Genomic DNA, 13,351 nt, shown 5'->3' on the forward strand with positions numbered 1-13,351 from the left:
TGAGGATGTGAGTTTGCATGACAAAGAAGACGTGACGCACGAGCGCGAGGCGCTCACCGCGGGAGAGCATGGAAGCCCATCAAGGAGAAAGCTTCTTCTCTAGCTTGTCGACATATGGCTGCAACGCATTGGAAGAAACCTTCTCTAGCTTGTCGACGTATTGCTCATTGTGAGTGATACATATCACCCACCGGGGTTATATCTCGCTCATGCCAAGAGAAACCACTCGTCTCTCGAGGGAAGCTATGAGGCCAGCTCCAAAATAATGCAGTTTCACCCCAAAAAATGATATGAAACATTTAAAAAAATATTGCATACATTTTCGTACATTGTTTAAAAATTTCTAGAAATCTCACAAACGTGTTTTTGCAATACATAAATATTTTTATAAAGTACAAAAAATATTTTTTGAATGGTATGAAATATTTTTTAAGTTACGCAAAGATTTACATTGTATAATATTTTTTAAAATATTTTCACAAACATTGTTTTGGAAGACATGGTTTTTCTAAATGTCACAAACATTTTTGAATGCTACCAACATTTTTCAAGGTGGTGTGAACATTTTTTTACATTGCATGAACATTTTTAAATGTACGGCAAACGTTCCTGAGAGTTTATGTAAATTAATACTTTGCATATACGTATTTAAAATGCTTCAAGATATAAACAAAAGTAAAAAAAGAAAACTAGAAGTGTTCGAATATGCAGATTGTGTGTTTTGGCATGTCTCGTGTTGTTGAGCCGGCCCAATACCTAGTGAGCTACCGGTGATGCGTCGTTGTGACTTGCTAGAGTCAATCTAGGACTGGACTACGCAGCGACCCCGCACTAAAGTCTTGCCGTGCGGCGGCTCGTACAGACTGAGCAGGACCTGCCACATGCAAGATTCCTTTTGATGTTTAAAATTTAAAAAAATTTATCTACAAAACCGTTAATTCAACCGATGATCCGTTTTCATCATTGATTTTCTCGCGACGAGTTCTTCGAAACTAGATCCTATGTCGATATGTTCCGTCAACTAATTTTTTTCGTTCATATTGTCACATTTTTTGACCCACTTGCTATATTATTAACCACTTACTTGCCTAAAAAATAACTTGATTGGCATTTTTTAATATTGTTTCGTACAAAGACTTGTAGTAGTTTTCATCATACATGATATAAAAAGCATGTAGTAGGTTATGTTTGTCAAATTAAATATGTCAACTTGTCATATTTACATACAACTTTGCCAAAAAATTATTTTGTGTGCTTTTTAATTTAACTGTGTCAAGTTGTCATATTTACAAACGCTGATAAAAAAGATTTCTTATGATCATCGGTTTTAAATATGTTGAGTTGTCATATTTTTGCGCAAGATCGCCTAAAAAAAGTTGTTTGTGCTTTTCAGTTTAATTATGTCGAGATGTCATATTTATACGGAATTTCCAAAAATATGATGATTAAGTTATTTTTATCACACAAGTAAGTACTTAATAATATGACAAGTAAGTGCAATAAATGTGATAAGTACGAGAAAAAAAAAGTTGTCGAAACATGTTGATATGGGATCTAGTTTTAAAGATCTCGTCGCGATAAAATCAATGGTGAAAACGAATCATCGATTGAGATAACGGTTTAAAAGATAAATCTTTTTTTAAATGCAACGCTGCTAAGCAAGCTATTCCGACTTACACGCATCAGCCGCTGCATGGAAAAGTAACTGTGCGCGGTTTAGATTTTTCCATCAATCTATTAGAATTGGGGCTCACTGATCCTAAAGAAAAAGAGGCTCACTAGAGGTCTCCCGAAACGAAGAACCACGTCTCACTGAAAAAAGAAAGAAAGAAAGGAAAGAATCGCTTCTTGGTAAAGTTAAATAGCTGACGAAACGCACGGAGACATATGTTCCCGGCCGCCACATTTATCTATCATTCCAAACATTTTCTTTCCGTTACCGGTCTGGTCACTCTAGAGACCTATATACTGCTCGCTGCATTATACAGCAGCAAAAAGGCCAGACCCTGCCGATCACTGGGCACCACCAGCGACCCATTAGCACTCAAGGTTTTTTTCTTCTTCTCATTTTTCATTCCTCTTTTATTTTTTACAAACTCTTACTTGTTCATTTTATGTATTTTTTGAGCATTACATAAAGGAATGTTCACAATCTTTATTTTTAATATAGTTTTGAAAAGTCCCATGTATTTGAAATATGTTCAATGCGTATCCAATAAATGGTCATATGTGTTTGAAAACGGCCCGAGGACGTAAAATAGAATTTCCCATTTATTTATGTTTTGTTTTGTTTATTGGTTTGTACGGTTCCTTGAGTCTATTCCATTTTCTTGAGTTTTTTATAGTGTTCTTCAGTTTTACCTTTTATTTATTTTTTATTTTTTATTTATATAATTTATTTTATTTTCCTTTTCGGCTTTATTGGGGTTTTAACTTATTGTTTTTTATTTCTTTTTTTTTGGCTTCCTTTGGTTTTTGGTTTACCAACTAGTTTTCTCTACTATCTTTTATTCTCCTTTTCTTGTCTTATATTTTTTATAGGAAACATTTTCTAAATATACAATGAATAATTTTTTAATACACATAGAATATTTTTGTAATAATATCTTAACATTTGTTTTATTATACAAATAATGCTTTTAAAGTACGAATGAACAATATTTTAACTCACGATGAACATTTTACACACATGGATTGCACATTTTTTGAATATATATAGTGTGAGCATTTATCTATTTTTTGTAATACTTTCTAGCAGTATTTACAGTTATAACATTATTTTTGTTTTATAAAACATTTCCCATTTTCATATAGATTCCTAGAAACTAAATATAAAAAGTAAATGACTCCCTCCACTTTCAGCCCATATTGTTTTTGCGGGAACACTTTTAGTACATATAGGATGGCGAGGTTTCCCACAGAAAGTTTTAACTCCTTACAGATTCAGTTTGACGGGTTAAACTCCACCTAGCCGTTCTCTGAAATACTTTAAGTACTTAAAAAACGACAGTTACTCAAAAGATCCCCTTCCTCCTCACATTTGAGGAGCACCAAATTTCAATGTATCCATTGGGGTCCTCCGACAATGGATCCCCACATCTGCTCCCCATCCCACCCTGCCACCCATTCCGTGGCCGAATCCGTTATCACATGTAGTGATGGTACAACCTCCACTGATGGAGTTGCGCCGCAAGACAAGAACCAAGTTCTTGGTTACGATGGCTAATATAGTGCCGAGGTTGACGAGGATGCCGACATGGGGTCCTCAACCATATTGAGCTGCGCATCGGGACCTCGGGAGCACTACCTACCATCACGCTTGGCCAGCACGCGCGTCATCTCGGCGACAATCCTTGATATATGATTGTTGTGATGTGTGTGACATTACTGATCGTGACCTCCTCGACGGTGGCACACGAGCCATAGCCACTTAGGGTTCGCGGAATTGGCCATGTGCCTCAAAGGGTTCAAGGGGTACTAGGACGCTCATGCAGGGAGATGAAATAAATATATAGATGGTGGGAACCCCACATGTCATGGGGTGTAGGAAGATCTAGGGGAGCTAAATTATATGAGAATGGTTAGACGTGCAAAATTTCAACTCCTCAAAAATTAAGAAGTTAAGCTTTAAAGGATTATCCGAGGAATTATATCACCGGAAAGGATAGTGTGTTAGAATAAAACGCTAATGCAAGATCATAGACGACACACCGAGGCACGATATTTGTTAACGAGGTTCACCGATATGGCTACATCCCCGGGACATGACTACGGGCGCTCCTCCCCAAGATACCGCAACACCGGCCGCCCGGGCGCCGGCACAACTCGCCGGCTCCCCCGCGTACCTATTGCTATCCGATCGTCATGGGTTACAACGTGTGGTTCCCCTCGATATATAAGAGGCCAAGGATACAACATGTCCGACTCCTACACGACTCGTACCTATCCACAACAATTACAACTCCAAGTCCACGTAACCCCTTGCGTACACAATATTCGACACAAATATAACAAACTCCACCTTGGCGAATATTCTTCACAACCTAGAAGTCGTCCATGCGTCGAGCCTCCATGTACTCCGGACTTGGGTTGTCTTCTCTGTAGCTTACTTAGAGCTACCCGACGGGTCTAACCCGCCGCCACCCTTAGGCTCCACTCTACTCCTGCAGCTCCACTCTTCATGACTTCACCTGCAATAGTGCTCCCTCGCAACTTGTAAAGATGCGAAGTCGTCCTCTCTCCTATCATCACGGTCATCCCATCTTCTATGATTTCCATGGTCTTCTTATCCCGATCACAACGGAATTCCATACCACCATCATGAAGAACACCAAGCGAAATTAAATTCCTCCTTAGCCCTGGCACATACCTGACTCTCTGAAGCATCCGCTCAACTCCGTCAAACATCTTGATTTTGATGTCACCTATTCCAGCAACACGATAACCAGTATTATCGCTCACATAGGAGAAACCAAACTCACCAGACTAGTACGAAGAGAACCACTCCCTGTTGGGCGTCGCATGAAAAGAGCAAGCTGAATCCAACATCCACGCTTCAGTTTTAGTTGACCGTCTGTCTGATACTACGAGAGCATCACTACTGCTGTCTGAGTCACCACCATTAGTAGACAGGTTAGCACTAGCCTCACCCTTCAGTTCTGGGCATTCCCTCTTTATATGTCCCCATTCCTTGCACTTGTAGCACTGCACCTTTTTCTTCTTTTTCTTCTCCGCCTCTTGTTCATTCCTCAGCTGATAACCTTTAACTGCCAACCCCAAACCTTGAGTACTATCCCTTTCAGCAGCATTCTTTTGCTTCCTCAACTCATGTCCAAGAAATGCTGCCGTGATTTCCTCATTATTGACGGTTGTCTTTCCATGTGTCAACGTAATGACCAAATGCTCATAGGACGGTGACAACGAAACAAGAAGTAGTGCCTTGTCCTCGTCCTCAATCTTTACATCCAGCCGTGCTAGATCCGTGACCAACTGATTAAAGGCGTTCACATGCTCCACAAGATCCGACCCCTCCTGCATCTTCAGCCCATAGGATTTTTGCTTCAAATACAGTTTATTGGTCGCTGACTTGGACATATAACGACTTGCCAAGTTGTCCCAAATTCCCTTACGAGAATCTTCATCCATGACATGATACATGACTTGGTCCGCAAGACACAACCGTATGTTGGCGGCTGCCCGCATTTGCATATCCTCCCACGTATCGTTGTCAACCTTGGCCGGCTTCGTCTCCTGCAAACCCTTCAAGATTCCGTATTGCGCCAGAAGATCCTTGACCCTTGTCTGCCATAGACCGAAGTTTTCCGTGCCATTGAATTTCTCCACCTCAAATTTGGTGAACCCCGACGCCATGCCGAGTCGCAATCTAACCGACCAGTTGCCGCCGGTCTGACCACCCTTGCTTGTCTGTGCGACTTCCTCACGAAAAAGATCTCCAATTCCAAATTCTTCGTCTGAAGCCACACTACAATACGCGGTCTACCAAGAACCTTGACTCGCACCGTCCCTGTCCAAAAAATTGCCGTGAAGCCTCTTGCCGCAAAGCGCAGAATACAACGCTAAGTCTGCTCACAGCAACTTGTTCACTCCACCTTTTTTTTTCAAATCTGCAGACTTTTTTCTCGTGTCTTCGTTGCCTCCGTCGCCAGGCTTTTATTACCGTATGGATCTATAGCCTTTTCCTTCCCGTACACGGAAACACAATTAAAGTCAATCCCGTTTTGTCTGGTCCCTAGCAAACCAAGTCTTCCACGTACATACCTGCACACGCATCTTCTTATTTTTTCTAATCACAACCAGCTGTAGGTTTGTCCCTTGAATCAAATATCCACATGCAAACACGCATCAACTCGGTTCACGTGTGTACGTTGATTCCTTAGACTCCTGCCACAATACGTTTTTCTGCCCGTGTACGCTGCACCGGCTTCCGAGGAAACTTACTGCATGTAGCACCGCTGCCAAGATCGATTTCCTCGCCTCCTCCGAGACTCCGAGCATATGTCTCGCGCAACTTAAACCTGACCTTCCTTTTCTCTGTCCGTGTCAACCTGGAAAATATCCGCCGCCAAACCGAGGACAGCTTTCACTTTTGATCTTGGTTCTTCGCCAGCGATCTGTAACATGCCCTGCCATGCATACTGTTGGAATTATGCCCTAAAGGCAATGATAAATAAGTTATTATTATAATTCCTGTATCAAGATAATCATTTATTATCCATGCTATAATTGTATTGAATGAAGACTTAGATATATGTATGGATACATAGACAAAACATTGTCCCTAGCAAGCCTCTAGTTGGCTACCCAGTTGATCAAGGATAGTCAGGGTCTTCTGACTATGTACAAGGTGTTGTTGCTTGATAACTGGGTCACATCATTGGGAGAATAATGTGATGGACTAGACCAAAACTAATAGACGTAGCATGTTGATCGTGTCATTTTGTTGCTACTGTTTTCTGCGTGTCAAGTATTTATTCCTATGACCATGAGATCATATAACTCACTGACACCGGAGGAATACTTTGTGTGTATCAAACGTCACAACATAACTGGGTGTCTATAAAGATGCTCTACATGTATCTCCGAAGGTGTTCATTGAGTTAGTATGGATCAAAACTGGGATTTGTCACTCCGTGTGACGGAGAGGTATCTCGGGGCCCACTCGGTAATACAACATCACACACAAGCCTTGCAAGCAATGTGACTTAGTGTAAGTTGCGGGATCTTGTATTACAGAACGAGTAAAGAGACTTGCCGGTAAACGAGATTGAAATATGTATGCGGATACTGACGATCGAATCTCGGGCAAGTAACATACCGAAGGACAAAGGGAATGACATACGGGATTATATGAATCCTTGGCACTGAGGTTCAAACGATAAGATCTTCATAGAATATGAAGGATCCAATATGGGCATCCAGGTCCTGCTATTGGATATGGATCGAGGAGTCCCTCGGGTCATGTCTGCATAGTTCTCGAACCCGCAGGGTCTGCACACTTAAGGTTCGACGTTGTTTTATGCGTATTTGAGTTATATGGTTGGTTACGGAATGTTATTCGGAGTCCCGAATGAGATCACGGACGTCACAAGGGTTTCCAGAATGGTCCGGAGACGAAGATTGATATATAGGATCACCTCATTTGATTACCGGAAGGTTTTCGGAATTACCGAGAATGTACTGGTAATGACGAATGGGTTCCAGATGTTCACCGGGGGTGGGGAGGGGGGCAGCCCACCCCGGGGAAGCCCATAGGACTTAGGGGTGCCACACCAGCCCTTAGTGGGCTGGTGGGCAAGCCCAATAAGGCCCCTGCACAAGGAGATAAGAAAATCAAAGAGAAAAAAAAGGGGAAGTGGGAAGGAAGGGAAGGACTCCACCTTCCAATCCTAGTTGGACTAGGATTGGAGGAGGAATCCTCCTCCCCCCCTTCGGCCGACCCCCTTGGGGCTCCTTGAGCCTCAAGGCAAGGCCCCTCCCCTCCCACCTATATATACAGAGGTTTTAGGGCTGATTTGAGACAACTTTTCCACGGCAGCCCAACCACATACCTCCACGGTTTTTCCTCTAGATCGCGTTTCTGCAGAGCTCGGGCGGAGCCCTGCTGAGATTAGATCACCACCAACCTCCGGAGCGTCGTCACGCTGCTGAAGAACTCATCTACCTCTCCGTCTCTCTTGCTGGATCAAGAAGGTCGAGATCATCGTTGAGCTGTACGTGTGCTGAACGCGGAGGTGCCGTCTGTTCGGCGCTAGATCGGAGCGGATCACGGGATGGATCATGGGACGGTTCGCGGGGCGGATCGAGGGACGTGAGGACGTTCCACTACATCAACCATGTTTATTAATGCTTCTGTTGTGCGATCTACAAGGGTACGTAGATCTGAAATCCCCCTCGTAGATGGACATCACCATGATAGGTCTTCATGCGCGTAGGAATTTTTTTGTTTCCATGCGACGTTCCCCAACAGTGGCATCATGAGCTAGGTTCATGCGTAGATGTCATCTCGAGTAGAACACAAAAGTTTTTGTGGGCGGTGATGTGCGATTTGCTGCCCTCCTTAGTCTTTTCTTGATTTCGCGGTATTGTTGGATTGAAGCGGCTCGGACCGACATTACTCGTACGCTTACGAGAGACTGGTTTCATCGCCATGAGCAACTCCGTTGCTCAAAGATGACTGGCGAGTGTCGGTTTCTCCAACTTTAGTTGAATCGGATTTGACCGAGGAGGTCCTTGGATGAGGTTAAATAGCAATTCATATATCTCCGTTGTGGTGTTTGCGTAAGTAAGATGCGATCCTACTAGATGTCCATGGTCACCACGTAAAACATGCAACAACAATTAGAGGACGTATAACTTGTTTTTGCAGGGTATGCTTGTGATGTGATATGGCCAACGATGTGATGTGATATTTTGGATGTATGAGATGAACATGCTATAATAGTTAATATCGACTTGCACATCGATGGTACGGCAACCGGCAGGAGCCATAGGGTTGTCTTTAAACTAACGTTTGTGCCTGCAGATGCGTTTACTATATTGCTAGGATGTAGCTTTAGTAGTAATAGCATGAGTAGCACGACAACCCCGATGGCGACACGTTGATGGAGATCATGGTGTGGCGCCGGTGACAGAAGATCGTGCCGGTGCTTTGATGATGGAGATCAAGAAGCACGTGATGATGGCCATATAATGTCACTTATGAATTGCATGTGATGTAAATCCTTTTATGCACCTTATTTTGCTTAGAACGACGGTAGCATTATGAGGTGATCTCTCACTAAAATTTCAAGACTAAATTGTGTTCTCCCCGACTGTGCACCGTTGCTACAGTTCGTCGTTTCGAGACACCACGTGATGATCGAGTGTGATAGACTCAACGTTCACATACAACGGGTGCAAAACAGTTGCACACGTGGAACACTCGGGTTAAGCTTGACGAGCCTAGAATGTGCAGACATGGCCTCGGAACACATGAGACCGAAAGGTCGAGAAAAGAGTCTTGATGACCCACAAGTATATGGGATCAATCATAGTCCTTTCGATAAGTAAGAGTGTCGAACCCAACGAGGAGCAGAAGGCTCTGATAAACAATTTTCAGCAAGGTAATAACTGCAAGCACTGAAAGTAGCGGTAACAAGTGATGGTGTAGTGAGGTGAAACGTAGCAAGTGAAAAGTAACAAGTAACAAGTAGTAGCAACGGTGTAGCAAGTGGCCCAATCCTTTTGTAGCAAGGGACAAGCCTGAACAAAGTCTTATAGGAGGAAAAACGCTCCCGAGGACACACGGGAATTTCTGTCATGCTAATTTCATCATGTTCACGTGATTCGCATTCGTTACTTTGATATTTTGATATGTGGGTGGACCGGCGCTTGGGTAGTGCCCTTACTTGGACAAGCATCCCACTTATGATTAACCCCTCTCGCAAGCATCCGCAACTATGAAAGAAGAATTAAGACAACGTCTAACCATAGCATTAAACTAGTGGATCCAAATGAGCCCCTTACAAAGCAATGCATATAATCGGGTTTAAGCTTCTGTCACTCTAGCAACCCATCATCTACTTACTACTCCCGATGCCTTCCTCTAGGCCCAGATATGGTGAAGTGTTATGTAGTCGACGTTCACATAACACCACTAGAGGAAAAGACAACATACATCATATCAAAATACCGAACGAATACCAAATTCACATGACTATTATTAGCATGACTTATCCCATGTCCTCAGGAACAAAAGTAACTACTCACAAAGCATAATCACAATCACGATCAGATGTGTAATGAATAGCATCAAGGATCTGAACATAAACTCTTCCACCAAGTAATCCAACTAGCATCAACTACAAAGAGTAATCAACACTACCAGCAACCTTACAAGTACCAATCGGAGTCGCGAGACGGAGATTGGTTACAAGAGATGAACTAGGGATTGGAGAGGAGATGGTGCTGATGAAGATGTTGATGGAGATGACTCCCCTCCGACGAGAGGAGTGTTGGTGATGACGATGGCGACGATTTCCCCCTCCGGAAGGGAAGTTTCCCCGGCACGATCGTCCTGCCGGAGCTCTAGATTGGATCTGCTCAAGTTCCGCCTCGTGGCGGCGGCGAAACCACGAAAAAGCTCCTCCTTGATTTTTTCTGGAACGAAACCCTTCATATAACAAAAGAGGGGGGCGAGTGGGCCGTCAGGGAGCCCACAAGCCCTGTAGCCGCCACCAGGGCGTGGCGGCTACCAGGCTTGTGGGGCCCTGGTAGCTCCCCTATGGTACTTCTTTCGCCCAGTATTTTTTATAAATTCCCAAAAAATTCCACGTTGATTTTCAGGGCATTTGGAGTTGTGCAGAATAGAGGACTCAGACTTGCTCCTTTTCTAGTACAGAATTCCAGTTGTCGGTATTCTCCCTCTTCAAATAAACCTTGTAAAATAAGAGAGAAAAGGCATAAGTATGGTACCACAAGGTAATATAACAGCCCATAAAGCGATAAATATCAATATGAAAGCATGATGCAAAATGGACGTATCAACTCCCCCAAGCTTAGACCTCGCTTGTCCTCAAGCAAAAACCAAGTTCCATAAACATGTCCACATGTTTAGGGACGAAGGTGTCGATAAAACATAATACGGACATGAGGGCATCATGATCACACATAGAACAACAATACATCATAAAGATTCTTATGAGAAAGTAACAATTCCTTCACAGAGCAAAGTATGAAGCAAAAACCTTACCGAGAAGTAGCCAACAACAGTCCATAGTCATTGAAGCAATTGCAATTTATCATAACATCAGAAAGAGTCAAATAAGAGCTTGTAAAGCAAACCCACATACTCAATCATCTCTTTTGTTTTCTACAATTGTTACAACTCACGTGGTACTCATGGTATCAAAGTTTCAGCCGGACACAGAGGAAGATTGGGGCTTATAGTTTTGCCTCCCAACCATTTACCTCAAGGGTAAAGTCAACAATAATAAAGCATAAGTACTCATCTCCAAGTTGATATATGAATATAGATCTTTCCCAAGCATGTGACAGTAGCCAAGACAAAGGCAAAATAGGGAATTGGTGAAGATCACCATGACTCTTACAAGGGCAAAAAGTAAAGGTACAAGATAGGCCCTTCACAGAGGGAAGCAGAGGTTGTCATGCGCTTTTGAGGTTTGGATGCGTGTCCTCTTAGTGCGGAGGTACGTCACTTTATATTGCCTCCTGTGATAAAGAACTTTATTATGCAGTCTATCGCTTTTATGTCTTCCACATCACAGGTTCGTATAAAGCTTATTTTCCACACACTAATAGATCATACATATTAGAGAGCAATTTTTATTGCTTGCACCGATGACAACTTACTTGAGGGATCTTATTCAATCCATAGGCAGGTATGGTGGACTCTCATGGCAAAACTGGGTTGGAGGTTTATGGATGCACAAGTAGTATCTCTACTTGGTGCGGGAGTTTTGGCTAATATGAGGTGGAAGCAATCGTCACATGCTAAGGGATCTCTAATCATATAACATTGTTTGGAACCAAGTAAACACAATTCATTATGTTGTCTTCCTTGTCCAACATCTACTTCTAAGCATGTAATAGTTTGGTGAGTGCTCACAATTATAGAAAGTGTCTAAGATGATATATTTATATGTGGACCTCTCTTTCCTTATTACTTCTTATTAATTGCAACAATGTCTGAGGTCTATGTTGGTTTATTCTCAACAAGTTTCAATCATCATACTTGTTATATGTGAAGCTATCACTTTCCATAAGATCATCTCATGATCTTTCATGCTATCTTTCTTTTCATACTTTTGATCACGACACAAAGCAAAGCCCTTGACTAAGATACTCTTTATTATATAGCTCGCAAGCTCGAATACATCAGGGTAGAGACAAAGAAAAAGACTCAAACTAAACACTAAAGACTTAATCCACTAAGAGAAGAAATAAAGACTGAAAAGGAAAGAACTAAAACAAAGGTAAAAGCAAAAGATATAAAGGTGATACGATACCAGGGGATTGCCCATACCAATGCTTAGTTGTCTTCCTTTGGTGGTGATGGTGGTGGAGTTGTTGCCTTTGATTCCAAGAGAGCTATCAATCTTTGATTTATACCTTTGAGATCTGCGACATGGTTTTCCAGCAAAACAACTTCACGAGAAAGGGAAATATTGCGAGCATGAGTTGTTTCAAAAAACCTCAAGAGTTCAATCAAGGATGGAGACAACACGTGGAGGAAGGGTTGGAGAAAATCTACTCCTTCAACGTCTTTAATGTTGAACATAGGTTGAACTTCCTCCCTAGCTTGGGTTTTCTCCTTAGCTTTGTCCCTGGCTTCCGTGACTTCTACTCTTTTCAGATAAGCATCTACTTCTTCATGAACTTGGGGGAGATCATTCTCCCCAACAGATTCCTGAGGCATCTTTGCTCTAAATCTGCGGTAGACAATAGGCTCGAAACAAAAACAGAGGAAAACTACGTGATATGGAGATCAAAACCCTCGGGCGTATATATAATGATTTTTTCTGGACCATAAGGAGTGCTCCGCAAGAAAACGGAGTCCGGGAGGCACACGAGGTGCCCACAAGCCCTGTAGCCGCCGCCAGGGGGTAGGTGGCGGCTACCAAGCTTGTGTCTGCCTCGTGCGCTCTCCGGGCTTCTTTTTATTTTTCTAATTTTCCAAAAATTCCGAAACGGAGGAAATTTCCTATTTGAAAAGCTTCGGAGTCCAATTACTTACCGAAACAGATACCTCTTCGTTTTTAGGGTCTGAAACAGGCTGATAAACATCCCTAATGTACTCCTCTGGAGTTATGATATTGATGATATTGGTCTCAACATTTATGGGAGTACCAGAGATATAATGCTTGATTCTTTGCCCATTTACCACTCTAGGAAAATTTCCTTCCATGTTATTGATTTTGATGGCACCAGAACGATATACTTCCTCGACAATGTAAGGACCTTCCCATTTAGAGAGAAGCTTGCGTGCGAAGAATCTTAAGCGAGAATTGTATAGCAGGACATAATCACCTACATTGAACTCTCGTTTCTGTATTCTTTTATCGTGCCATCTCTTAACCTTTTCCTTGAACAACTTGGCATTCTCATATGCCTGGGCCCTCCATTCATCTAATGAGCTGATATCAAACAACCGCTTCTCACCGGCAAGTTTGAAATCGAAATTGAGCTCTTTGATTGCCCAATAAGCTTTGTGTTCCAGCTCAAGAGGTAAATGACAGGCCTTACCGTAAACCATTTTATACGGAGACATGCCCATGGGATTCTTATAAGCAGTCCTATAAGCCCATAGTGCATCGTCAAGTTTACTAGACCA

The sequence above is a fragment of the Hordeum vulgare genome, chromosome 6H (genome assembly GCF_904849725.1).
Source record: "Hordeum vulgare subsp. vulgare chromosome 6H, MorexV3_pseudomolecules_assembly, whole genome shotgun sequence".
Classification (NCBI taxonomy): Eukaryota; Viridiplantae; Streptophyta; class Magnoliopsida; order Poales; family Poaceae; genus Hordeum; species Hordeum vulgare.